The following is a 7,679-nucleotide window of genomic DNA, read 5'->3' as shown; positions in this document are numbered from 1 at the left end:
CCCTAATTTCTTCTGCTGCCCTAGGGCACATGGTGGAGGGTGGAAAAGGCCGGGCGGAGGGCGCTCGGGTGCAGGATGCACAGGTGGTGATTTAGGGTATGGCAGGTACCGGAGGTTTGAGGTCCGAAGTAAACTAAACTCGGGCTGGGGCGAAGCCAAAGCGCACGTTTGGAGGCTCCGTCCCACAGCGGGAAACAGCCACCCTAACGCACCAGCGCAGCAAGTTGTAAGAGCGGCGCCGCACGGAGGACAACACGCTTCCCCACGTGCCGAGCCAAAGTTCACCGCACCGCGCGGCACAGGCCCCTTTAAGGAGGCACAGAACACTTCGCGCAGCAGAGCGAGACATTACAATAATTTGCATATGGCTTCCGCAAGCGGCGCGGCGGACCCCCAGCGGCTCCTGATTGGACTCTGACCACGGCGCCGAATCGTTGTTGACTTGCGCCGCTCTCGCCCAATCGCAACCCGTATTGCTCGCAGAGGGTGGAGCCAGGCGGCTCAGCCAGTGGGAGGTAGTGTTGTTGGCGGCCACGGCGGCGCAGCCCTGGAGCGAGCGGAGGTACGGCTGCCACTGCCGCAGGAGGCGCGAGGTGCGGAACGCGCGGTGCCAGCGGCTAACGGTGCACTGGGCAGAGGAACAGGGAGGGGGCTAGGCGGGAGGGGGGACTGGAGGGGCTGCTGGGGGCTGTCTGGGGCGTGATAGGCCGGGGCACCGACAGGGGCGGGGCGGCGTCCTCAGCGAGCGGCAGCGGGCTGGGCCGCGGGCGGCGGCGGGCGGCGTCCCCTCCCTTTCCCTCCGCCCGCTCCGCCCCCAGCTGAAGGTCAGCCGCGCTTTGTTCGCGCCGCGGCCTCCTCGCCGCCCTCCCGCGCGCACGTGGAGCTGGACGCCGCGCGGAGCGCTCGAACCCGACGAACGGGGCGGTGGGTCCTGTAGTGACGCGTCGTGAGCCCCCGCGGCGCGACGGGTGACGGTGGGCTTCGGCTTCTAAAGTCGGGGTGGCAGAGGGAGAAAAACCCTCAGTGCAGCGAAAGCGCGGAGCCCGGCCGGCTCCCAGGACGAAGGACTTGGGTTAAGGGGTGTTGAAGGGATGGCCTGGGGAGATTTAAGTACCCAGGCAAGGTGGGCCTCAAGCTAGTTTTACTGTTAAAACCCGCTTGCAGAAGAGATGGAAGAATTTAGTGGTCTGCACTTGTTATGGGTAGGGAAAGTTCCCTGCGTTTCTCGCAGTTCGGGGGGTCGGAGTCCCATGTGTGTTTTTGCCGGTAGAGTTTCTTGGTATTTCCCTAATCCCTCCCTTGTTTTCTAAAGGCTTTTTTGTTGGTCCTAGCAGAGCACTGCCTGGTCACGATAAGACTTTCTACGGTCCACGGTTCTCGATCTAAGCCTGATTAGGTGACAGACCATGTTCAGTGTCTGGTAATACAGATTCCAGCGTTAGACCCTTAGGGCTCTAACGTGTGTCTGATCGTGTGTTGGAGGTCTTTGCGGCTTCTTGAGCATCTCTCCTCTCTCAGAGGAATCCTTGGGGTAGATAGGTCTGTGCTTTTTCTCATGTACCGTGCTGTTACCTTTTGAAATGAGTCTTCCATATTCCTGCACGTAGGTATACGGTATAAAAACAAGCCTGGGGTAATTGTCATGCATTAAAAATGTCCAAGTATGGAGATTAAGTAGTTGGCCTTAAAAAGTTAAGTACAGTATTTTTTAAGTTACTACTCTCCTGCAGTAGTAACTGTACTCGTGAATGACTAACTGCTTCCTACACACCAGGGGCTCTTCTAAGCTCTCTGCATGAATTAACTTATTTTATATAATAATCTGTGAGATACTACAGTTTAAGTACCTACCACTTACCTGAAATGCTTGGGACCAAAGGTGTTTCAGATTTTGGAGTTTTTCAAATTTTGAAATATTTACATGGATTTACCAAATGAGCTTCCCTAATCTGGAAATTCAAAATCTGACAAACATACAGTGCTCAAAAAATTACAGATTTTAGAGTGTTTTGTGATTTTTGGAATAGGGATTCTCAGGTTGTATTACTTCCCTACTGGGGAAACTAAGGACCTTTGATGTTGAGTATAATGAGTTATCTAAGGCAACAGGGCTTGGATTAAAACCCTTATAGTTTTAATTTTGTCCAGATATCCTGCTGCTTCCGAGGGAATTCAAAGTTTGAATGGGCCGGGCGTGGGGGTGCACGCCTGGCCTATAATCCTAGCACTCAGGAGGCTGAGGCAGAAGGATCCCCCTGAGTTCGAGGCCAGCCTGGACTACATAGCAAGACCCTGTCTCAAAAAAAGCGTTTAATGGGAAATTACATTATCTTTATTGCCTTGAGCCTAAGTGAACTTTTGCTTTTAAGGACTTGGGTTGGATGACCTTTTAATTGTACAATTCCCTTATCCCTGGGAATGCTGAGTGCTCTGTACGATTTCATGCATCATTTAAACACTTTACTGCTGTCTTAGAGAGCTGTTGTTGTATATCATTTGCATTCTTTTTTTTTCCTGATCAGTATTACTGGTTTGGAAGGTCTGCTGTTTGTGACATTGTTAGATTTTATTAGCTTTGAATCCTGTACTGTACTGTACAAATAGTAATTGGAGGAATTGGTTGAATTCTTTGCAATAGCCAATTTTATCATTTATGGGTTTGATAACCTGATCACTTGATTTCCAGAAGGGGTACATTGTGTTTCATAATTTTGTCTTCAGAACACAAGGAATATAATGGCTTTGTGAACAGCCCTTTAGATGATCAGACTTACCTGTGGAATATTGAATAAAATTTTTCTACACAGGGTAAGTTTGAACTCATAATCCATCTGCCTCAGCGTCCCAGAATGCTGAGATTCAGGTTCCTACCTGCACCAACACCTGGCTGGAATTATTTTTTAGAGGCGCTTTTTTTTTTCCTTTGGTGTGTGCAGTTTAAGACCTGTTGTAGTAAATTTGCATTGTTCTTCCAAAAATTTTGCCAGAGAACCTAAAATTTAGGGGGAGAAAAAAAATCTTCTGGGCAAGACTCATTTAAATTCTGAAGGCCCAGGGGCCATCAGCTACATGAAATGCAATAGAAGGATGCTGCTTCGATGCAGTCCTTCCAGTGATGGCCTAAGCCTGAATAATAAGCTAGCAACAATGAGCTTGTTGATTTTAGCCCAGGCTTATTAGCCAAGGAGCACTTTTTCGTGTAAAAGGAAATTGGCACCTGTCTGTGATCCCAAAAAATCCAGAGGCTGAGGCAGGAGGATAGCAAGTTCAAGGCTTGCCTGGGCAATTTAGCAAGATCCTGTCTCAAAATGAAAGGGCTCTCTGGGTCAGTCTGTCATGGTGGCTCGTGCTTGTAATCCCAGCAGTCTGGGAGACTAGTCAAGAGTGTTGTAAATTCAAGCTCAGTTTAGGCAATTTAGACCTCATTTCAAAATTGAAAGGAGCTGGAAATATAGTGTAGTTCAATGTCATGCCCTGGGTTCAGTCCCCAGTACCAAAAAAAGAAAAAAGCTGTGTAGTTTCGGCGTCCAGAATAAAAGACAGATTTTAGTTTGACTCTTCTGCCACTTGGGGATGGGAAGTAGCTGATGCAAAATTGCAAGAAACCACTCCTTTCCAACTTCTGCTTAGCTTACTATACATAGTATCTCTGGTTAGCAAATTCAAGCCTCCTTGAACTTGAATTGTGAGATATGTCTTTGAGCATACATGTTAGATACTTATTGGGTAGTGGTTTGTGTTTGTTAAAGACATTTTTAAAGAAATGTTTGTGAAGATATGGATTTGTTTTCATGTAGCAGTCATTGGTTTTTCCATCCCTCCTACTAAAGAGGAAGACAATTGGTTTGCTATTGAATATTAAATTTTGTGATTAGTAGAAGTTTTTGTAGTATGAAAACTACAAAAGGTGGCTTTGTGAACATTCCTTTTTGATCTTGACTGCTTGCAGTGTAGTCTTCAATTTCCTCTTACTCTTAAATATACTGTCAGCTCTTTTTTTTTTAGACAGTGTCTTGCTATGTAGCTCAGGCTGGCCTCGAAATTGTGGCAATCCTCCTGCCTCAGCCTTCTGAGTGTTGGGATTATAAGATGTGCCACCATGCCCAACACTCCGTCAGCTCTTATAACTAAATGTGCTTCCATCCTGTGTCCAGGGGAAAAGCTTGTTCAAAAACATTGTGAGGTGATTTCTCTTTAGTAGTTTTTAGTAGAAAGATGGACATTTTACTTTATGTGCAGTGTACAATGTAAAATAGTAGTCATTTACTCAGTTATTGCAGAGTAGCTTTCAGTGCTTATTGTATCTACTTATTTACTCATTCACGCATTCACTCATTCATGAGCCTTATCTGTGTGGGACACAATTCTAGGTACTGTGGGTGCCCACTAATTCAAACAGATAAAAGGCCTTGCTCTTGTTGTTTCTGTGGGAAACAGACAAGCAAGTTAAATAGTGGAAGTTGCTTTGGTGAAAAAAATGAGAGAGGAGTGAGGTGTTGAGTACTTGTGATTTGAAATAGGGTGGAGGGGGAATTCCCTTCATGACAAAGTAAGGAGGTCTGGAGGTCTTTACTGGATTTTAAACTCCCAAATGTTTGTGTCTAGTCACATGCTGAGACTGGACTCAAACTCACTACGTAGCTCAGGCTGGGCTTCTCCTGCCTCAGCCTTACCAAGTGCTGGGATTATGGGCATGTACCACCATACCCACTTTTCGTTTGGTTATACCTTGTAAAGGCATTGAAGACCTTTAAATTAGTGAAGATGATACAGATATAAAAACTTAGGTGTTAAAAAAAAAAAAATGTTTGATGAAATGTGAGCCCAGTGCCTCACTTATGCCTTTGTCTCTAAAAGTGGGTCAATTTGAAATTATGTAGTTAAATTAGCTATAGACCAAATGTTTTTAGTTAAAAAATTAGGAATTTTGCTGGGTCTGGTGGTGCACACCTGTAATCCCAGCATTTGAGGGGCTGAGGCAGGAGGATCACTGCAAGTTTGAGGCCATCCTGTGCTACAAAGTAAGTTCTAGACCAGCCTGAACTACATAGCAAGAATCTGTCCCCCAAACAGAAATTTAGGAATTTTAAATTATATTGCAGAATTTGCTGCAAACTAGAAAAAAAAAAGTTTTCCCCCATGAAAACAGTTTCTTTGGTGTAAATGGAAATTAATCTATAAATAGAATTGTTGTGGAGTCTTGCATCAATAAAAGCAGCACATTGACCCTGGGAGTGAACCCGAACTGCTACATTCTTTTGAAAATTTAGAATATTTTTTGCCTGGTATCCTTTCCGTATTCTAACTTGATTCCCATTTAGTTACTTATTTCTGTTTTGTTGTTGTTTGAGACAGGGTTCTGACATGTAGTGCCCAGGCAGGCCTTGAACTCACACCAATCCTTCTGTCTTAGCTTTTGGAGTGCTGGGATTACAGGTGTGAACCACCACACCTGGCCACCTTTCATTTATTTTTAATCGACAAACTATTTATGGTACACAGCATTATTTATTTACTTATCTATTTATTTGCATTAGTGGGAATTGAACCCTGGACCTTGTACCTGTTAGCACTCTACCACCAAACCACATCCCCAGCCCTTTCTAAAATTTTACTTTGGGGGCTGGGGATTTAGCTCAGCGGCAAAAAGCGCCTGCCTGGCAAGCGCAAGGTCGTGAGTTCGGTTCCCGGTACCGGAGAAAAACCAAAAAAAAAAAAATAAATAAAATAAAATAAAATAAAATTTTACTTTGGACACAGCCTCAAACTTGCCATTTTCCTGTTTCAGCCTCCTAGTAACTAGAATTAAAGGCACACACCACTGCCCCTCCCCCACGTGGTGTTTTGAAGTAAGTATAGATGAGGGATGCTAAATCAAGTTAAGTAACATAAACATTTCCTCACACACCATGTTTTGAGTGTTGAGAACACTCCCTGTCCTCTCAGTGATTCTCACATACAACAACAATATGTTGTTATTAACTACAGCCGCCTTGTTGTAGACTGGGAAATCTTTTGATTTCTTTTTGTTGCTTTGTTTGGGGTTTGATTTTGTTTGAGAGGGCATCTCACTGTTTGGTTCAAGCTGACCCTAAACTGGTAGCCATCGTCTGGCTCAGCCTCCTGGATACTGAGATTATTACAGGCATTTGCCACTGAGCCCAGCTTCTTGATTCCTTTTAAAAGTGGGCAGCCTTCCTGACAAGGCTTGGGACTGTGTCTTCATGAACCTGACATTAAACTTGGCATTCCAACATGTAAAACAAATAGAAGTTTGTTTTTCCCAAAGTTGCAAATTTCATAGTTCTTTATAACTTTCTATTTAAAAAGTGTGAAGGATTGCTAAACAAAGGTAAATAATTTGTGGTGTTGAAGCTTGACTATCTATCTTGTTTATAATGTGTCACCACTCTACATTATTTTTCCTTACGTGAGCAGTGGCTTCATAAACGTGATAGGTAGAGTAGCCTGTATGTGTATTTAGTCAAGAAGTAGCGAGGCCTCATGTTGTACACTTGTGTGCTCAGCACTTGGTTGCCTTCACAGCTGCTCACTTGCATGCCACTTGTTCATGAACGATGGAACTGAGGTGCGGAAGGTGATAGGAAATTGGGGTGGAAAAAGTTCAAGCCTAGATCGAGTAAGATTATTCACGATGCCTCGGGATTGTGTTCTGGGTTGATTGGTTGGTTGTTAGTCCTCAAAATTATTTTCCTTTGCACTGTTTAATTCATTTTGTTTTTCTCTGTCTTTTCTTGATTTGGCACGTTGTCCTGGTTGTGATCACTGTGTCAGGTTTTACTTAACTGTCTTGTCACTAAGTCACAAAATATAGTATTAAACAGCACATATCACACAATGAAAATGAAGTGAATATTGGAGGAGTCTAGAAGTTAAGAGTAGGTGCCATTATATGGAAAGGTGAATCTGTTTGGCTTATGTCTGGAGATAGGGTTTTTGTGCATTCAGAATTCTTACCGTGCAGAAACTGTTAAACATTCTGTGGCTGCGTAGTGAACAGGATAGAAAGGCAAAGTTTTCACCCATGTATGCATTTGTTTATTTTGGTACTAGGGACTGAACCCCTGGCTCTGACATTGAGCTACACCCAGACAGGGCTTGAATTTGTGGTCTTTCTCCCTCAGCCTCCAAAAGTGCTGGGATTGTAGACTACAGCACCATGCCTGCCTGTCTGGTTTGGCTTCCCTCCCATCCCCGGCCTTCCCCTTCTCATCCCTCTGTCATCCATCTGTCTGTTTATCTGTTTCTTTCTTTACAATTTTTAAAATTTAAGATGGATTCTTGCTGAGTTGCTCAGGCTGGCCTTGAATTCATCAGCTTCTTCAATAGCTGGGAGTGCAGGTTTATACCACAATACCCAGCTTCATTCCTTTTAGACATAACTGAACTTCTTGGGACTGCGGCCAAAACAGCAGGATTCTAACCCTAACTGAGCTAGTAGCAGAATTGTTGATTGAGCAAGTAGAAGCAGCAAAAGGTGAAGTGGTTAGTGGCAGTACAGAGATGTTAGAAGGATCTGGATTTGGGACCCAATTCCACATCTTCCTAGCCATGTGACCGTGGATTAGAGCTCTCAGCTTCCTCACTTATAAACTGAGGATGCGGCCTCCTTGGTTGAGCTGATGGGAATATAGAACAGTGCTTAGTACATTGGTTAG

General features: G+C 44.5%; 1 protein-coding gene across 7 annotated transcripts in view; it reads left to right on the top strand.

The window, feature by feature from the left end:
• The first annotated feature begins 495 nt into the window (after window positions 1-495).
• Window positions 496-7,679, top strand: part of Nap1l4 (nucleosome assembly protein 1-like 4) — a 42,314-nt gene continuing 35,130 nt past the window's right edge. For 3 of the 7 annotated variants that reach the window (XM_005384214.2, XM_013514102.1, XM_013514107.1), the window contains exon 1: window positions 502-593. The gene's annotated coding sequence lies outside the window, so the exon portion shown is untranslated. Of the gene's footprint in view, window positions 624-771; window positions 975-7,679 lie in introns of those variants that run through there. The other 4 variants (XM_013514105.1, XM_013514103.1, XM_013514106.1 and 1 more) reach the window with 4 other exon arrangements.

The sequence above is a fragment of the Chinchilla lanigera genome, unplaced genomic scaffold (genome assembly GCF_000276665.1).
Source record: "Chinchilla lanigera isolate Chin_1 unplaced genomic scaffold, ChiLan1.0 scaffold00021, whole genome shotgun sequence".
Taxonomy (NCBI): Eukaryota; Metazoa; Chordata; class Mammalia; order Rodentia; family Chinchillidae; genus Chinchilla; species Chinchilla lanigera.
The sequence above is the reverse complement of the archived record's forward strand: the minus strand, read 5'-3'. Positions and strand labels throughout refer to the sequence as shown.